Here is a 21,237-nt window from a genome sequence, read left to right as displayed (position 1 = left end):
CTAGGAGTGGAGAACCTGCAGCCTCAAGGCCATACGTGGTCCTTTGGTTAATCCTCTTTAATTCCAAACTTCACCAGAAAAAAATTATTTAAAGGCCCTTAATAAAAAAGTTTTGTTCTGTGAAGTTTGGACTCAGTCAAAGGGCCTCACTTGAGGACCTAGAGGACCACATATGGCCTTGAGGCTGCAGGTTCCCCACCCCTGATCTAGTTCTACTGTGGGATTGCAGAGAAACCTGTTTTGGAATCTGGATTATGGCCACTTGCTACCTCTGTGTCCTTAGGTAAGTCTGGAGGCCCAGAGACACTAAATGATTTGCCAAGTGGGTTATAATGACAAGTAAAACCAGTCACTACCCTTTGGGAGCTCACAATCTAGTGAGAGAGACAACGTACAGAACATCCATGAACATAGACGATACATTCAGGATAAATGGAAAGTCATCTCAGAGAAAAGGCACTAGCATTGGGATGGACCAAGGAAGTCCTCTTTCAGAAGAAGGTGACACTTGAGCTGAGTCCTGAAGGAGGCCAGGTGGTGGAGGGGAGGAGGGACTTTGTCATTAGGTGATGAATGTTTTGGCCATCCAAAAAACCAATGCAAGATGTGGGACCTAACCCACCCCTTTCTACAGTGACAGTGATGGAGAACCAGATGGAACCCAGAGCCCAGAACACTCGTCTCTGGGCTTGATATGAACTAGGAGCTTCTCATAAATTACCCTTCAGCTCCTGCAGTCCTTCCCATTGAGATTTACCCCTGTGATGTCATTGGACCTCTTGAGAATGAGGAAGGGATGACGTACATACGTACATACCTCCTGGGGACCTCAGGTTTCTACAGATGTGGGTGAAAGGGCCCTCGTTACCTGTGCAAATACTTAAGCTGACAATATATATTTTAGATTCAGGGCAGCCTTTATTTCATCCCACTTAGAAAGCATAGGAAAACAACTTAAGGGACTAACCATTCCATTACATATCAAAACAATTCTCACTGTGGTGAATCAATTCCTTTCCCACCCTCAACAGCAACGCTCCCCACCGCCCAATCTATACAGTCCAGTCTGCATTAGTGATACCACCTATAGTTCAGGCCTTCTTCTCCCAGAAAGAAAACAAACCTGGGATAGCTAGAAGGAACTTCACACCTTTCAGTGAACTCTCTCACCTTCCCTAGGATCCTATATCCAACAATGCGACAGGTAGCCTTAATAAAACAGGGGGTTCCTTATTGCTGGAAATGTTCAAGGAGAGGTTCGTAGCCCTCCGGACTCATAGTATCACCCTGCTTGGGGCTTTCCTTGAGGTTTTAAGAAGGGCACCCCATTCCCATCAGAACTGTACCATCGGAATAATTCACAGTAACAGAGAAGGTCCGTATTTGTTCCTCCACATGCTAACTCGGTCTACTTGCTTCTCTTCAATCCAGGATCTTTGCATCCTTCAGGCATTCTCAGGTATTCCTTTCTCCTCTTTATAATGTTGGGTTCCAGAACTGTCAACACATCTCCCCATGTCTGAAAGTTCAGGGACTCATCCCATTCCCCTGTTACAACCTGTTGGGTCATGTGATTTTCTCTTCTCATGGGGCCATTGTCCCTAGCTTCCATGTCTGAGACTGAGAGGTAGTCCCGTTTGGGCTTGAAGAATGGGTGGTTACAAGGATGGGTCTTTGCTGATGTTTAGGATTTGACCTCACCCCCCACCTCCACACCTGAGAAACCAAATTGTTTCTTTAGGGGTAGCTCTGTGTAATGGATACGAGAATACAGGATCCCCTTGAGGCAATTAGACAAGGATTTTCCAACCCTTAGAGTAAAGCTTCTGATGGAGGCCATGCCCTTAGTAAGCAGGCAATGGAGGTTAAAAATAGATTTAAGCCTGTTAGCTTAGACTATACTGCTTTTCAAAGAGTTGAAGAATCTCCTTTTGGGAAACAGACTCATTTTAGCCAAGGCTGTGAGTAGAGACTCCCTAAGGGAGGAAAAACTGCTGAAGGATTTTTTCTCTCTCATCCAACAAATGAGTGTGTAAGAGTATTGCCTTCCCCAAAAGAGATAAAGGTATAAGTTTGTAGAGTCCACTCTTCCTCTTAAGGGGAAAGGAAACATTTCAGCTGAAGCACAAATATGGAAACAGAAGAGTTCTACAACCAAATGCCCAGTGAATCTGTGTCTGGCAGTGGCCACCATTCACCAGGGGACCAGTTGAGCGTTGTCAATCATTGATCACTGGAGGCTATTAAGGAGAAAAACGTGTAGAGACAACATGCTTAGCAGAGACCGTCAGAGAATAGCACAGTGTCATCGCTGGAAGACATGGCATCCCTGAACCATTGGAAGCCATGTATGTGATGCTCTCTGAATATTCCTCATGTGTCTCCACTCTTCTGACTGATCGAATGTGTGCTTGTGTAAGCGTATGTCTTCAAATTTATGGGGGAAATGGATGATTGCTACTTTCGTATTGAGCTATGTCAATAAGGGTCTCTGTTTTGAATTAATTGTGTCTGGCTAACTAGCAAAAAAAAAAACCATAACAATTAGGGGGAGGAGGGCCTTGTGAGCTATGGTTTTAAGTGGATCAAGTGGAACACCTTGAACCTGAGACAGTCTTGTTGAGGGGCCCCGTCTGCTAGTTGGGGGAATGCCTTAGAAGCTACACTTGTTAAGTTGCCCAGGCTTGCCCTTATACACAGGAAATAGGAGGGGCAGTTAAGTGGTTCAGTGGCTAGAGTTCTGAGCCTAGAGTCAAGAAGATCTGAGTTCAAATCTAACCTAAAGCACTTATTCGCTGTGTGACCCTGGGCAGGTCATTTAACCTCTGTCGCCTCAGTTTTCTGAACTGTAAAATGGGGATAAAAATAGCATGCAAACACACACACCCCCCTCCATAGTGTTGTTGTGAGGATTAAATAAGATATTTATTTGTAAAGGAGCTTAGTACAATGACAGGTACATAGTAGGTGCTTAATAAATGCTTACTCCATTTTCTTCCCTAAGAATCAGTTTTTAGATGTCTATAAACATTAACCAATAGTACTCTGCTCTAAATGTGATGTATTTGTCCAGTGACCAACAATACTATAAAAATAACAGAACTACATCAATATTGCCATTTTAATTAGATAAACCAGAAGACAAATGAAAGTTGCCGCCAAATGGAAGGATGATTTACAGGTTGTCTATCCATGGAGAAGGAAACAAAGGCACTGGCAGAGCTGCTTTTATTTCAGGCCCAAGAGCAAGAAGCAGCATTATTTCATGGAACACCTGGTCACCTCCTCTTACAAGAAAACTAACCACCATGGTGGTAATTACATGTTTGCTTTAACAGACCTTCTTAGTCACAAGAGAGGCTTCTAAGGGCAGGTGGAGCAGAGGAAGATCCCTGCAGTTTATGCACCAGCAGATGGTAGAGAGGATGGAGAAATAAGGAATTTGACAAGAACCTCAAAACTATGTTGACATCTACCGGGATATCCATTAACATCGGCTATGAAAGGTGAGCATGGCAAAAAATGTGTTGGAAAGCACATCTCAGACTAAGGAAACAAAAGCGCCTTCAGAAGCCTCATGCTTCTAGATTATGAATCCCTTCATTAAGAAGAGTCAGAAGGGCCTGACGGCACCAAACAACATAACAAAAGGAAATAACTATAGCTTTTTAAACCACCCCCCCACCCACCCAAGCTGACTGGGCTGACAGTCTGCAGAGAACTTGGTCTGGTGACCTGTCTGCACATCCCTGGGGCAGCCGAGCAAGGGCTGACATCCAAAAGGGGCCGCCTCTCACCCCACAGGTCAGCTCACTACACTTTAGGCCAGTTTCTCTTGCCAACCCCTGGACTCCAGGTCACAGGAAAGTTTGGTAAGCTGAGGAAGACAAAACTTTGAGAGAAAAAAAAAATCCCTGGGATCCAGAAGGCAGCATTCCCAGTAAGGTACTGAACAAGTAGAGATACAATTTCCCTTCAATGTCCACTCTCACCACCTTTGTTTCCTGGGCTGCTCAGAAACAAGAGTTGCTGAAGGGCAGGCCTTGGATCATAAGCTTTGAGGGAGACTGGGTGGATAGTTCAGGGGGCCTGGGTGTGCCTTCTCACTTCTAGGCCTGGCTAGAGCTTAGTCCCACTATCCCTGGCCTCCGCTCTTTTTTTTTCCCCCCAAGAAACTCTGTGAGACATTCCAGCTGATCCTCCAGAGGAAGCCTTCACCCTCCTCCACTCTCATGGGCCTGTGGTGATAAATTCCACCTGGCCACAGCATTTCCTGCTGCTCCTCCTTCCTCCAGGCCCTGGCCAGGCCTTCTTCCTCAGAGGAGTGCTATCACCACCCAGTAAGTTTTTCATGCTGGGGAAAGTCCCTGCCTTGGGGTCAAAGTCCTATTTATGGCTCCTCGGGATGCTATAGGAGGAAACCGAAATGCTATTTCAGAAGTTGAAAAGAGGGACAAGACCGGAGCAAACATACTCACTCAGCATATCTATTCTGGAGGCTGTGTGATCTCAAAGGCATTGAGGCTTAGAGATTAAACTAAGAAAACTAATTGGAACAATGAAAACTTGCAAGATAGAAAATAAACCCACACAAATCATCAGCATTTCTGTATATTACCAACAAAACCCAGCGAGAAGAGAAATTCAATTCGAAATAACTGAAGACAGCCTAAAATATTTGGGAGCCTACTTGCCAAGACATACATAGGAATTTTATAAACACAATTACAAAACGCTCTTTACCTAAAGGTAGATCTAAATATTAATAATTAATAAAAATTACTCATGGGTAGGTCGAGTCAACATAATAAAAATGACAATACTGCCTAAATTAATTTACTTATTCAAGGCCATACTAATTAAACTACTGAAAGACTTTATAGCATTAGAAACAAATGATAACAAAATTCATTTGGAAGAACAAAAGGTCAAGAAAGAGAATTAATGAAAAAATGGGAAGGGGTCCTAATAATTCACGATCTCAAACCATTATACAAAGTCATAATCGCCAAAACAATTTGTTATTGAGTAAGAAACAGAGCTAGGCCTGAAGTTGGAAAGGCATGAATTCAAATCTGACCTCAGATGCTTAATAGCTGTCTGACCCTGGGCAAGTCACTTAACCTCCGTTTGCCTTAATCTACTGGAGAAGGAAATGGCAAACCACTCCAGTATTTTTGGCAGGAAAATACCAAATAAGATCACAAAGAATCAGACACAACTGAAAAACAACTGCAACAAAAAATAGATAGGTTGATTCGTGGAATAGATTAGGTATACAATATGCAGAAACAAATGAACATAGTAACCTCGTGTTTGATAAACCCAAAGATCCCAGCTACTGTGGCAAGTACTCACTATTAGAAAAAATTGTTGGGAAAACTAGAAAACAGTTTGGCAGAAACTAGTGTAGATCCACATCTAACATTATATGCCAAGACAAACTCCAAATGGATGCATAATTTAGACATAAAGTGTGATATCATAATCAAATTAGAGGAGCGAGGAAGAAATTACCTGTCAGATCTATGCACACAGAAAAAGTTCATGACCAAACAAAAGATAGAAAGGTTCATAGGAGGTAAAATGAACAATTTGGATTACATAAAATTGAAAAGTTTTTGTACAAACAAAACTAATGCAGCTAAAATTAGAAGAGAAGCAGGAAATGGGAGGGGGAATCTTTGCAACAAGTTTTTCTGATAAAGGTCTCATTTCTAAGCAATATAGTGAACTCAATCAAATTTATAAGAATAAGAATCTTTCTCCAATTGATAAATGGTTACAGTATATGAATAGGCAGTTTTCAGAAGAAAAAAATCCAAACTATCAATAGCCATATTGAAAAAAATGTTCTAAATTTATGATAGTATTTATTAAGTGTTTACTAAATCCCTGTGGGAATACAGGAGACACTGGAGTGGTTTGCCATTTCCTTCTCCAGCTTATTTTATGGTGAGGAAACTGAAGCCAACAAGGTTAAGTGACTTGCCCAGGGTCACCCAGCTAGTAAATTTCTGAGGTCAAATTTGAACTCAAGTCTTTCTTACTCTAGGCCTTGGTACACTATACACTGTGCCACCTAGCTACCCAGGTTGGCATGGGGGAAAGTAAGATCTTTCAATGACCTCAAGCAGCTCCCCAGGGCAAAACCTGATGAATTTTGCTTTCTGCACATTATACAAATCTCCAGAGTCCTACCACAGTGTAGAATCCCTGAAAACATGTCAGCAAGACACTATTGTGACTGATTCCACAGCACACACAGCATTGTGTGTTAGTGGTTTTCCATTTCTAAAGAAAAAAGATGAATATTCGTACCAATTTATCAATTTATATAATTGTATCTATATGTATAATTGTGCCAATAATCATATCCATTTACATGATTGTATAATTAACAAATTAGTACAAATATTATCCAGTAGTTTTTATCTGTTTTGTTGTCACTTAAAAATGTCTTTTTTCCTTTCTCAATTGTCTTTTTTTATATTTTTGTCTAAGAATGCATAATTTTCACAAAGATAGTTAATAGATGAGAAAGTAAGCGTATGATTTGGTAGTTCATATTTTCATGGCTACCTTTTTCAATAAAATAAGGTCTGTGACTTTGTCCAATTAAAAAATAAACATAAATAATTAAAATTGTCTTCATTTACCTCATTGTAGTAGTTGTTTATATGGTTCTTCTGTTTTTATTGCATCTCGTCATACAAATCTTTCCATATTTCTTTGAAATCTTCCTCTTCTTTTTCTATTTTGGGACAGGAATTTTAAATTAGGTTCATATGCCACAATTTGTTCAGCCATTTTCTAATCAGTAGGAACATAATTTGTTTCCTTTTTTTTTTTTTTTTTTTTGCTATTACAAGTTGGGTTCTTATGAATATTTTTATACCATTAGATATTTACTTGATTGGGTATAAACCTCATAGTTACATTGCTGACTTAAAGCATATGGATAATTTTGCAACTCACATAATTCTACATTGTTTTCCAAACTCGTTGGTTGGACTATTTCATAGTCCTACTGTCAGTAAACTAGTTCAACATTCATATTTTCCTGGCATTAATCACTAGCCAAAATTGAATTTTTTCATCTATTACCATCTTTGCTAATTTGATGGGTGTAAGGTAATATGGTAGAGTTGTTTTAATTTGTATTTCCTTGACTGTTGGTGATTTTAGCATTTGTTTGCATTTATTGTGAGAATTGTTGTTTCATGACCACTTTCCTATTGGAGAAATAGTTTAGATTTGTGGTAATAAATGATTGTGATAATTCCTTGTACATTTTGGATACATGGCTTTTATCAAGTGTTTTTTGTGAAAAAGAGCTTTTCCAAATTCATATTTTTTCTTCTTATTCTGGTTGCACTTATTTTATTTGTGCAAAAGTATTTTAATCTTTATATAATCAAAGTAGTCAATTCAATTTTGTCTTCTATAATATTTCACAAGTCCAAGCTGTGTGTGCACTTGGTGGGTATCCCAGGTGAAACTTGAGGTGCTGCATTCATTCATACATTCAGAATGGCAATATTCCATGTGGGCTTCTTTTCATAAGCTTACAGAAAGCCAGAGTTGCACTTTACCATTAACCACCCTGGGAGTGTAGTTTATAATTTTTCCCACTAGGTGGCAAGCTACTACAACTACCAGCCCACTGGTCTCATCAAGGACCCTTTAATAAATGTGTAAGGGACTTTCTTTACTCACATGCTTCATTACCCTTCTCCAAGCTACTGGCTTCAAAGAGCTGGGCAAAGAGAAAACTTCTTTTTTTTCTGGTTCTGAATTTAAGCTTGGGGGGAATGAAAAGAAAACTAACGTTCTGAACTAGAAATGGTATAGAATCTATGGCTCTATCCGCAACTCCACCTCTGGGAAATTTCCTGCTCTCTGTCGACTAGCCATCACATTTATAGGAATCAGGCAAGTAGGACTAGGTAACTACTCTGCATCTGGAAAATAAAAGGAAAAGTTTCCAAGGTGCCCATGCAGATTCTCAGTTTGCTCATATCCAGGAAAGTTTTCCTGCATTTGCAGCTTGTGCAAAGGGAATGAGGGAGAATCTGAGCTGGGGTACAGGGCTCAGGTCTTGATCCTGGACAGGAACAGTGGAAAAAGAGAGGAGCAAGAGAGGGAAGTGCAGGGAGGTCCTTCTTAAAACCACTGCTAAGGTTTCTGTTATTGTGATTTTGCCTTTTTTTAATGGAGATTTAAAAAAAAATCATAGATACATTTTTTTAACTCCTGGTTTGTTGAAGTGATAGGTCAAAAACCACACTTGCCGCATAGTTACTGGCCATAAATACTCCAGCCCCACATTTATCAGCAGAGCTCTCTGGATGGCCATTGTCATCATCCTTGAAGTATCTGAGTACAACAGACTTAACCTCTCATGCCTATTAATTTTAGAGACTTTCGGCATGCTTTTAAGAATGCCACTCTCTGTATATGGCTCTTCTTGGCACTACTCCAAGTCTCAGCATAAAATAAAGGTTAGACTCTTGCTGAATGTTATAGATGAAGTCCATCCATGTTCTAGTTTACTTATCAGCAAAAATCAGTCTTTGTTGATCAGGAAGACCACCTTCCTAGTTCCTGACTCATAGTAGGTGCTTCATAAAATGTTTATTGGCTGACAGACTGACAAAAACACACATCTTGACATTTTCAATATTATCTGAAGGCTCAACTTCAAGGGGGAATGGTCTCCCTGTCAAAATCTCCATGAAGAGAGTAGTGATAATAATAGCTAGCATTTATATAGTGCTTTAGGGTTTACAAAGTGCATTATGAATATTATCCCACTTTATATTCACAACAGTCCTGGGAGGTAAACAGTATTATTATCCCCCTTTTATGTATGAGGAAATTGAGTCAGACAGTGGTTAAGTGATATGCCCAGGGTCATAGCTAGTAAGTGCATGCAACTGGATTCGCACTCAGATCTTCCTGACTCCAGACCCAGACCTCTATCCATTGAGCCACCTCACCACATCCTGGCACTAGCCCCATAGTCAAACCATGGGGAGGGGGGGTGGTGAGGGAAGGAGACAGGAAAACTCCAACGAGAACTCAAGGATTACAGGCATGCTCTACCACACCTAGCTTGTATATACTTTGAATATATTTTGTATCTGTGTATATATGTTCATTTCCCATCCTCGCTTTCCCATAGAAGGTAAGCTCCTTGAGGACAAGGAAGACTTTATTTTTTTTGTCTTCTTATCTTCAGCCTATGTATCACAGCACCTAGAGCTTAATCACACTTGTTGATAGCTGATTGACCAAGAATATCCTAGTGAAGCAAGGCTTCAAACCTAGGCTTTCTGATTCCCAGACCTTTTCTCTTCTCACTCTGCCATATACTCCAATGGAAACTAGGACCGATTGGAAGATTGGACCAGATGACCTCTGAGGTAAGGGTTACCAGCCTTATGCCCACATGTGCATACCCCCAAGGGGCATGAGAAACTCATCAAGGGATATAGGCATATGTGGTAAATAATGATATTATCCCATTGAAACATTCCAGAAACTCCGAATTTATTTCTGAGCGACAAAATTACAAAATGTTTGATGTGCCCTTACAGGAGAAAAATGAAATGATCTCTCTGTTTTATTTCTTTGTGTCTATGTATGATGAGCTCGAGAATTGATTTCATACTGAAATGGCAAAATGAAAAGGTTCATTGGAAATCCAAAGGCCATGACCAGAAAGGGTTGGGAACTGCTTCTTCTAACATCTTTTACAACATTCCTGTCTCCTTTTAAAAATTTTTTTATAATGAAGGGAAGAGAACAGCAGTCAGTCAACAAACATTTACTGAATATCTACTCTGTGCCAGGCACCGTGCTAAGTGCTGGGGAGACAAAGAATGGTAAAAGATAGTCTGCTTTCGAGGAGCTCATGATCTAAGGGGGGAAGCAACATGCAAAAAGCTAGAATAAATAGGAAAGAATCAACAAAAGGAAGGCTAGAGAGGAGGCCAGAGAGGCAGGACAGCTTTGGAAGGCACAGAGACACTTTTGTATATCCTCAAAAGGAAAGGCAGGTGATATGTAACAGAGACCTGCAGTTTCAGGCACAAGCCTCTTTTTTCTGTTCAGAGAGAACAGAAATATACAAATATATGTATATTTTTGTGTATGTATATTCAAATGCAAAATCTGTTTGGTGTTTCTTAAATTCAGAATAAAAATTAAAATTAATTTTAAAAAATTAAAATATAACTTTAATGCCTCCCAGCTGGGATTCCTAACTTTTTTTGTGCCATGGATCCCTTTGGCAGTTTGGTATAACCTATGGTATGCTTTTCAAAATAATATGTTTAAATAAAATAAAAAATATTCTACTTCCTCTTCTCTGAAAAGGAACCTAGAGATTCTGCCTGACCTATACTAGAGCTGGACTCCATCAAGTAGACATGCCAGCTAATCGACCTTGGGGAGACTCTGGGAAGCAATTGGCCTTGGCGATCCTAGCAAAACCAGGAAAGAGCCCCTCCACATCTCCAATATGTCCTTCCATCCCACCCACATCCTCAGGGCCTGGGATTTTAGAATCCAAGTCTGCTGTTTTATAGCACTAGCCATCCTACTTAGACTTTAAGCCTAAGGTGTCTGAGCCTCACCCCTTATGGTGGCAGGGGCAACCAAGTCAAAACTGAGGAGCAGAAATGAGAGAGAAAAGGGGCGGGGAGCAGGAGCATCAGAGGCAGTAGCTACAGCAACTGGGGAGCCCTAGAGACTGGGTAAGCAAATTAACTTCACCTCTGAAGAGTCCCAGAACCTGGGCAGCTCCACAACGATGAGAGGGGGTTGCTGGCGTAGAGTGGGGGCATGCCCAGAAACCTACCTCTGAATAGGACCCAGGATACTTCTCCTTTTCTATGCAAACTATTCCCCCTTATTACTTCCCTATTTTACGCCTGAAATCCATCACCTCTAAGAACAGAGAGAATCAGATCTTTCTGCCTCTATACACATTCCCTTCCCCACATTACCTTACTGTTCTTGCAGCATGGATCATCACCCTATATCCTTCCCCCTACCCCTCCACATCACACCTTAAAGCCAGGTTAAGAACCCCACGTTTGGGATCTGGAGCCCAGTTTGAGCCTGTGTGGGTCATGAGGCCTGAACCTTCGACACCACCACCAGGTAAGGGTGGGTTGGAAGTCCCTTCCACAGATTGATGGGGATTGTGGGGCATGGGCTACAGACCCCAGACTCACAGAAGGGAACCCAGCAGCCATCTAGAGCCCATATCCAATCTCTGTCTGAAAACCTATAAATGGAAAGCCATTACTTCCTGAGACAACTCATTCTACCTTTCTGACCCTCTGAAACTACTATCTATTGTTACCAGTTCTGCTCTCTGGGGCTGAGCTGAGCAAGACTAATCCCTCTTTTATGTACTTGAGGACTGCCTTCCAGAACGCCCACTGGTCTCGTGCAGGCTCCAGATATTGGTAAACACAGAAAGACAGGAGAGAGAGGGAGATAGGAGAGGTAAAGTGTCAGAGAGAAACCCAAGAGTGGAAAAGATCTAAATAGATCCAGCTCTTTTCTGAACTCTCCTGGATGGAAAACTGATTCAGCTGGTGGCTCCCAGAGGGCAAGAAGAGGGCCAGTGATCATGGGCTAAGGCTCAGGCTGATGTCGTGGAGTGGGTCGGGCGGAGCTGAGCAGAGGACAAGGCCTCTGGTTTATGACTGTTCATAAACAGGCCAGAACCAACGCCCTGTGGCAGGAGCAAAGGGTGGGGCAGAGAGGAACCATGTGGTTCTGGGATAAAAAGACAGCACTCATTACCTTCTTGGTAACGTGACTCCAAGAGACCCGGCAGCCAGCTGAAGGCCCAGAGTGAAGTAGCAACTGACCTAGGGACACACAGCAAAATCAATCGAGAGCCCAAGGGTCTAGATTCCCTCTTTTTGGTGGGGATGGAGTAGGGGTATCTGTAACCTCCTTCCCCTCCATACTCCCAATATGACCTTGTGCCTCACCTGCATCCCCATCTAGGTGCATGGAACCCAGGTATCCTTCCATATGGCATTAACCGTTCTATCGAGATTTTAACACTAAGTGGCTGAGCCTTACCCTTTATAGAGTGGTGGAGACCCAACTTGGGTCTGACTATAATAGTAACCCACGCTGACATAATGATTTAAGGTTCGCAAAGTACTTTCTTCACGACTCCCCTGTGAGGTAAGTAATAAAAGTATTAGTGCATCCCTTTAAGGGCTCTTGAGACCAGGGTAATACAACTTGTGTTTAGAGTCACAATTTGAAAAGTTCTAACTCCAAGTCAGTACTTTGCTAATTAATGGCAGTTGTCCCCCACCTGGGGGTCCCCCGTCCCTTCAAACCCACCACTCCACTATGTCCATTGTTCTTAGACTTCTCTGGGGTTGGGGAACATCCCCAGCACCTCTGGCATACACCAATCAGAGCGCCAGGAGATGGGGGCACATCAAATTGTAGCTACACTCTTGACTCTCCGGGGACCTGGTAAGCACCTGTCTCCTCACTCCACCCCCCCCATCACCCCATCCTCTCCCTCTCTAGGGCCCTATCTTTCCTTATATGGTGATGGAAATTGCTAAGAGAAAGAGGGGGGCGGAGTAGGGACAAAGGTCCTCTTTCCGTAGCCAGCCCAGTATAGATTCCCTGAGCTCTTCCAGGTGGCAACTTCCTCCCCAGGACAGGTAAGGAGGCCTGGTGGGAATGCACCGTGGAAAGCAGGGGGCAGGGGTTGTTCCCCATTTCTCATAGGGAGGGCTTGGTGTCTTCAGAGGCACTTTAGAGATGGGGAATAAAAACAGACAAAACAGACAGACAAAAGATAGCTAGGATTCTTGCTGCTCTAGTCCTGATACTCTAAATGAGCCATTCTTCAGGGTTTCTCCATAATACTCTCCCCCATAATCGCCAGCTCAAACTCCTCTTCCATCCGTACTATTGTTTCTTTCCTCTTTTCCCCATCTTTATTGCTCATTGGTTCCTAGTTTCAAAATCTTTTTCTCTTCCCTTTTTCCCTGACTCCACCTATATCCTGGGTCTTACTATGCTTTGTTGGGAGGTCAGGTGTCTTAAGCATGAAAAAGGTGCCAGGGATATGGTGGGCAGCAAATTAGGGGCAAGACTTGGGAACCTCCCCAAGTGCTGTCCCTGCCAGCTAGCTACAGAATATATCCTTGTCACTATCCCATCATGTACAAGTACCACACTTCATGCCCTTGTCTTCTTCCTCATCACCCCAATCTAAGGCTCCCTCTCTGGCCTGTATTGGGAGAAGGGGGTGAGTCTCTGGGCTGGGAGATCAATATGTAAGATTCCTTTCTTATGAGAACCTTCACTATTCTGTCCAAGACTAGCCCTGGGGATCTTCAGATGCAAAGAGGTTGTGGTGGGCAGTTATAGAGCTTGGGGGTGTGGTTTACTCCCCCTGTATTTGGATGCCTGTGATCCTGGCTGATTTAGGGAAAGAGGAGATATTTCTGTTTTGGGGGGTTGAGGGAGAGTACCACCATTTTTCCCTCTTCCCAAGCCTCAGCCCTTGGAGTGGAAGAACCTAGCCTGAGTCCCATCCATGTGGCCTTGGGCAAGTCTGGCCTCTGGGCCTCAGTTTCCTCATCTGTAATATGAAAGTCAGGGACTAGATGACTTCCAAGGTCCCTTCCAACTTTCACTTTCTAAATTGCTAAGGATATATCCCATCACTAAATCTATGATTTTGAGATCGAAACTTGAACATTCAGCCCTCTGAACAGCTCCCTCCTCCTTCTCACAAACAAACATTGACCCATCATTATTCATGTTTTCAAAAAAGTACATGTTACCATGTCATTGATGGCCTCAGGGCCCTAAGAACCCAGGAGGCCTGGATCCTGGCCTCCTCCTTCCAGAGCATCAGGGCCCTGGGGGTGTGCTATTTGGGGGGACAAACTCTAAGACTTCCCAGCTGTGCAGAGAAGCTAAGTGCCATAGGGGAGCAAAGTCCTTTGCTTCAACATCCAGCCAGAACAGCTGGTAGACATGTCATTTTCAGCATTTGGGGGGGTGGGGCAACTATCTCCAAAGCTAATGAATTCAGAATATTCTGTTAAATATGGTGGTTGGGGGAAAATTAGGTGTGAGTTCCAAGAAAACAAGCAGGGGAATGTTGTCTTCTGTCCCCCTTGCTACTCTCAAATTTCTCGAATTAGATAAAATATTTGGGCTGCAGAGGGGAAGAGGGTGATACCCCCACTGCTCTTGAGGGCTGCCTTGTTGAGAGGGCCAACATTGCTGATTTTATAAAGGAGATAGCATAATGAGACAAGAAAGGTGCTATAGTTGGAATTAGGAGAGCCGAGTCTGTGTCCTGACTGTACCAGTAACTAGCTGTGTGACCTTGGGGAAGCTACTCCCTCCCTCTCTGAGCCACAGTGGCCTTATCTATAAATCAAGGAGATGAAAGACAGCCTGCTCTGTTGGAAAGAACAGCTCCTGTCACCTAGTATTTCTGAGACATTGGGCAAGTCATTTTACCAATACAGGCCTGCGTTTCCTCCTCAGCAAAATAAGGATGTTAGACTAGATGGTCTTTGAGGCCTCTTCTAGTTCTGTATCTGTGATCTTACAAAAAGATGATTTCTGCGGACCCTTTGAGCTTTAACACTCTATGTAGCTATAGGGAAGTCAGAGAAAAAGTCAGGCTTGGGGATGAAGGAGTTGAGATGGAGAAACTGGCCAAACTCAAGTCCCAACCTTCCTCCCAAAGCATCATCTTTTCTACCTCCTTTTTCTAGGGAGGTTGTCCCCATCTTTGGATAGGAGTCCTTGCTGTTCTGAGATCTCCCAGAACGCAGCTGCTACTACTGTCCTCCATCACTCTTTCTTGGTACTCCTGAATCACTGGCAAGTTCTTCCCAGTGTCTAATTCTGATGCATTCTGTTGCCTCTCTGATTGCTATAGCTTCAGTCTACCCCTCCCAGTTGCTAGAAAGCAACTGCTCCATAATTTTTATTTATTTGTTTGTTTATGTATTTTTTTTTTTACTATTACTGGGGCAGCTAGGTGGTACAGTCAATAAAGCACTGGAGCCTGAGTTAGGAGGACTTGAGTTTGAATCCAGCCTTAGACTAGCTGTGACTCTACGCAAATGTGACTGAATAGCTGTGATTTATGTCACTCTGGGCAGATCAGCTGACCTCTGGCTTCCTCAATTCCTTCATCTTCAAAAATGGGGATGACAATAGCATCTATTTCCCAAGGTTTTTGTGAGGATAGAATGATAGAATATTTGTAAAGTGCTTTGAAAACCTTAAAATGCCACATTGATGCTAGCTACTATTATTACTGGAGGGGAAGAAAACAAGGAACATTCTCTTTTTTCCCCTCTATAATCTTGTGTACATAAAATGCAGTTCTGGGTTTTCCATCTCCAGGATGATGCCATTGGACACAGTCCAGAGAAAGAGAGCGGAAAAGATCTAGGGGATGAGGAGGCTTCAATAGAATGGGTCTGAAAAAGCTAGAACTTTGGAATGTGGGGAGACAGTCAGAGAGGGCATGTGATGCTGTCCAGCTTTGCTTGAAGACTTTCATGAAGGGCAACCCAAGACTTCCTGAGGCAAGCCATCCCACCTGTAGACAGCTCCAGTTGGTAGAAAGTTTTTCCTGGCATTGAGATGAAATCAGTTCACTGTTCTCACTTCCATCCTCTGGGGACAGTTGTAATCCCTCTTTAAATTCTTGAAAATGGTTCCCACATGGTCTCTGCTAGATCTTCTCCAGCTTAAGTAGCTTGAGTGGCTTCAACTGATCCTCCTATGTCATGATCCCAGGTGCATAGAATGAGGTGGGAGGAAGTATCATATACTGGATGAGAGTACCCCTGCTACCTATTAGCTCTGTGAACTCTGGATGCTCTCTAGCTTATCAGTGCCCTTCCTAAACTGTGGCACCCGAAACTGAACACAATATTGCAGATGTGATCTGAACAGGCAGAGTACAGGGAAACTACCACTTCCCTCCCTCTGGACACTGCCTCTCTCACACAGCCCAAGATCGCATCGGCTCCTCCTTCTTACCTTGTCTCTCCTGAAGCCCTTTGGTCTTTAAATACTGTGCCTTACATATCTGCATAGGGCTTTAGAATTCACAGAGAAATTTCACATGCATTATTTTATTTAATTCTCGCAAGAACCCTATGATAGAGTTCAGGGATGTTATTTATTCCTATATGAAAGGATAAAGAATCTGAGACTCAGGGGTGTAGGAAGGGAGAAGCAGTTCAGTAAAACAAACCAAGCAATCAACAGTGTGGCAATGTATGCAATGTTCTGCTCCCATAGGTATCTGCTTCTACATAGAAGGGATAGAGGGTAATTTTCTCCTTTCTTCTTCTGGCTCAACCTTGACCACTATAATTACATAGTGTTCAGCTTTGCTTTTTGTTATTTGTATTTACAATGCTGTGGTCACTCTGTATATGTTGTTTTCTCAGTTTTGCTTAATCCCTGACTTCCTGCAAGACTCTGCTCAAACATCTTCTACAGGAGCACTTTCTCAGCCTTCCTCTGTTGGTAAAGTCATCCCCTCTCAGGTTATCTTCCATGTGCCCTGTATAGATTGCAAATAATATGTATATGTATACATATGTACACACATACACGCATATATATATATATATATATATATATATATATATATATAAATAAGAGAGACATTTGATTGGAGAGACAATACAAATATGCATTTCTATATTATATATACATATATGGGAGACACATTATATTCATTATTACATATACATATTATTTATATTTATGTGTATATTCATGTATATATGTGTGTTGATACGTATATATGTCATCTCTGCCATTAGAATGTAGGCTCCTTGAAAACAGGGAATGTTTTAGCCTTTCTTTGAATCCCTGGCATTTAGAACATTCATAGTCTGTACTTAATAAGTGTTTGCTGATGAATTCATCGATTGATTGGCCTCAGTTCATGCTTCCTATGTTTCTCTGAATTCTTCGTATTTATCATTTCTTTCAGCACAAGAGCATTGTTTCATTCATAGACCACAACTTGTTTAGCTACTCCCCCTAAGATGGATGCCTACTTTGTTTCCAGTTCTGTGCTCTATGAAAAGTGCTGCTATAAATATTTTGATATATTCAGATCTCTTTTTTTTTCTATCCTTCGCCTCCTTGGGGCACATGAAGCTTTGCTCTTAAGTGATTTAGGATTACATAGGCTTTTAAGAGTGATCATCTAGTCCAAGGACGTACTGGAGCCAGGTGGAACTGGTGAGAACCGATTGTTAAATTTTCAGTGTCAGGACAACATCGTAAACAGTAAGAGCAACACCGTATGATGCTCGACTGTGAATGACTTGCTATTCTCAGCAATAAAGATCCAAGAAAGTTCCAAAGGACTCCTGATGAAAAATGCTATCCACCTCCAGAGAAAGAACTGATGGGAATCTAAATCCAGACTGAAGCTTTTTTCACTGTGTGTGTGTGTGTGTGTGTGTGTGTATTTATGGTCTGTGTCTTCTTTCACAACATGACTAATATGGAACTTGTGTTTTGCATTATCACACACGTAAAACCTATGTCAAGTTAAATTTTCAGTGTGAGGATATATACCTTGGAAATCAACAAGTAGTACAAACCAGGGCTTGATTTATTGTTTTGTTGCTTGTCTAGACTTACGAAAGTGTTAATAACGCAAATTAAATGTAAAAGTGTATCCAGTTTGTACATTTCTCTCTCTCTCTCTCTCTCTCTCTCTCTCTCTCTCTCTCTCTCTCTCCCTTTAGAGACCACTGGTTGTTTAACGTTTACCAGCACATCCTTGATCTACTCTAGCCCAACCCTTTATTTTAAAGATGTGAAAAGAGAACCTTATTTAAGGGAAATGACTTGCCCAAGGTCATATAGCTGATTTATCAGGGGTTAGAATCTAATCTAGGTCCTCTGACCCCCAAATCCAACTATCCTCTGCTGTACCCCCAGGGCCACTATGATCATGTGATGAGTCATGGGCAGAATCTGCATTTGTTTTATGGCATATGAATGGAAGCAAAGGAACTTCTGCCCCTTGTTATCTCTGGGGTGATTATGGCCTTCAATCACTCAGTCTAAATTGGGGTCATTCCTAGAGGGATGCCTTGGAATGAGGTGATCATGACCTTTATGGCTGACATCCAAGGACAGCCAAATCCTCTCAAGATCTCATCCCTGAGCCACTCTCAGGAATGATATTTGGCCCACATGGAACAGCGTCTCTCTGACCCAGGATGACTCTTCTCAAGTTCTTGTGTCAACTTCAACCTACTCTGCATTATTATTCAAAAGCTAGGACCAGAGAAGCATATTGATGATCAACAAGTATATTTATCTAATGCCTACATGAATAAGGCACTGTGCTAGGGGATGGGGATACAAAGCCAAAAATGAAACCATCCCTGCCCTCAGGAAGCTCTCGCTCTACTTGGGGAGACAAATACATATAGAAACACATACAGACTATGTAAAAAATAAGTACAAGACATGAGAGGGGGCCTAAAAGCTGGGGGGGAAGGAATCAGATGTGATCTGAACAGGCAGAGTACAGGGAAATGACCACCTCCCTCCCTCTGGACACTGCCTCTCTCAAACAGACTAAGATCACATCAGCTCCTCCTTTTCCCCTTGGTCTTTCCTCCAGCCCTTTGGTAAAAGGTTTTAATTTAGCTGAATCTTTGAAGGAAATAAGGAAGAGACAACATGCACATAAAATAGGAATGTACATAATGAATAAGAAGTAATTTTGGGGGGCACTAGAAGTAGGGAGGTTCATGGCAAGTTTTATGTAGAAGGTGATATGATGGAAACCAGGGATTCTGAGAGACAGGGGTGATGAGGGAGAGAATTCCAGGCACAGAGGTGGGGAATTGAGTATTGAATGTGGAAGAACAGAGAGAAGACCAGCTTGGCTGAACCATGGAGCCCATGAAAGGAGAGAAAATCTAGTAAGACTGGAAAGGTAGGTTTGAGCCAGATTTTGAAAGACTTTACATGCCAAACAGGAGTTTGTATTTGATCCTAGAGATAATTGGGATGCACTGGAATTTATTGGGCAGAAGAGTGATGTGGTCAGACCTGTGGTTACAATGGTCCATTTGGCAGCTGACTGGAGGATGGAATGGGGTAGGGAGAGATTCAAGCGGGAGACTTATTGGTAAGCTCCAGTAATAGTCCAAGAAGAGGGTGATGAGGGCCTGAACTAGGGTGGCGGGTTGTCACTGTCCTGATAAAGAGACCTAGGCAAGAGAATATGGACAAGACCGTATAAGACATTTCGTTTGAAGGGACCTTCTAGAGAGCATCTAGTCTTCATTTTACAAATAAGAAAACTTGGGACCAGAGAGGGTCACCAAACTAATTAGTGACTAGAAGTCAATTATTTCTCTCCTTTTATCCCCCCAAAAGTCTTCTTTTCCTTCTTTCTCCTTTTCTCTTTGGTTACTTTTCTATCTTTTAAAAAAATGGCTTATTGATGACTTTTGTTTTTATATTATAGTCATTTCCATATATACCAGCCCTCCCCCATAAGCCCACTTTGGAACAAAGAAAACCAGTTAAGCACAACAAATAAAGTGACCATGTCTGCCAGCACATGCATCGTTTCTCACAAGCCATCCTACCCACCTCTGCCAAATGTATGTTTGCAGGGAAAGGGGAGTTACTTCCTTACCTCTTTTAGAGAGGGTTAGGATTGATCTTTACAACTGTTCATCATCTGATTTGGCTCCAGTTAACAGCGTGCTTTTGTTTGCATGAATGTATATATGAATTTTCTGATTTTGCTTAATACATTCTGCGTAATTTCTTACCCTTTTGGTCCCTTTTTGTCTGTCTCATCAAGAGAAAATTCTGGAAAGCTACCTTACTTATTAGCCATTGGAGATGTTGCCAAGGCTATGAGGGAGTATAAGACTCAGCCAATCAGATTAGGGAGGGAAGTTTTGGAAGAGGGTGGCATCTCATATGGATTCTTAGATTCATAAAACATTGATACTGGAAGGGCTGTTAGAGATCATCTAGGTTAACATTTTATTATTATTCATTATTTTATTTTTAACTGAATTGTGTTTTTGTCAATTATCAAGCATTTCTTTTTCTGCCTTCGATCTCCCCCCACTGAAAACAAAGAAAAATAAAATTCTTATAACAAATATGCATAATCAATTGAAACAAATACTTTTATTGACAATTTCCAAAAGTGTATGTCTGGGTCTTATTCTACATCCCCAGGCCATTACCTCTCTGCCAGGAGGTGGGTACCAAGTCTTGTCATCAGTTCTCTGGAATCATAGTTGGTCAACAAAATGATCAGAGTTTTAAAGTCTTTTCAAAGTGTTCATTTTTGCAATGTTGTTATAATATAAATTGTCCTCCTACTTTTGCTCACCTCACTTTGTATCAGTACATACATGTTTTCCCAGGTTCCTTTGAAACCATCTGTTTCATCATTTCTTACAGCACAAATAATATTCCACTGTGTTCATATACCATAATTTATTTAGCCACTTCCCAGCTGATGGGCACTTCCTTGGTTTCTAATTCTTTACCCCTACAAAAAGAGCAGCTCTAAATATATTTCGTATATCTAGGATCTTTTCCTCTTTGAATTCCCCTTCTTCTGCAGAGAAGTCTTTCTGGAATGAGAACAGGATTTCTTGGACTGGCAGCTGGGGTCCACCAGGGAAGACTGGGAAGGCTATTGAAGGGAGCTGAACAGGTTTGTGGTGGTGGGTGGCATTAGATCGTAGACTATAGGAATGATCCGGCACCTGTGACTCTTTCACTGGACTATGTGCAACTTGAAAAGGAAGCGCAAGAGCAGAAGTGTACTGTTGTGGACAGAGCACTGGATTTGCAGTTTTGAGTTCAAATCCAGTCTGCTCTATTTCCTGTGTGACTTTCAGCAAGTCATTTCATCTCCTCTGGACCTCCTTTTCCTTAGCTTTAGAAAGAAGGGGATGGTTTTGTATGACTTTATATGTATGATGGGTATCATATTACTTGCCTTCTCAATGGGGCAGCAGTAGGGAGTGGGGGTGGGGCATGGGAGGGGGAGCCTGGAAAAAGGGAATTTGGAATTCAGAATAAAAAAAGAAAAAAGGAAATGAAAAAGATGGAAAAATTGCCCTCTAAGTTCCCTTCCACCTCTAATTTCTA

The sequence above is a fragment of the Trichosurus vulpecula genome, chromosome 4, assembly GCF_011100635.1.
Source record: "Trichosurus vulpecula isolate mTriVul1 chromosome 4, mTriVul1.pri, whole genome shotgun sequence".
Taxonomy (NCBI): Eukaryota; Metazoa; Chordata; class Mammalia; order Diprotodontia; family Phalangeridae; genus Trichosurus; species Trichosurus vulpecula.
The sequence above is the reverse complement of the archived record's forward strand: the minus strand, read 5'-3'. Positions refer to the sequence as shown.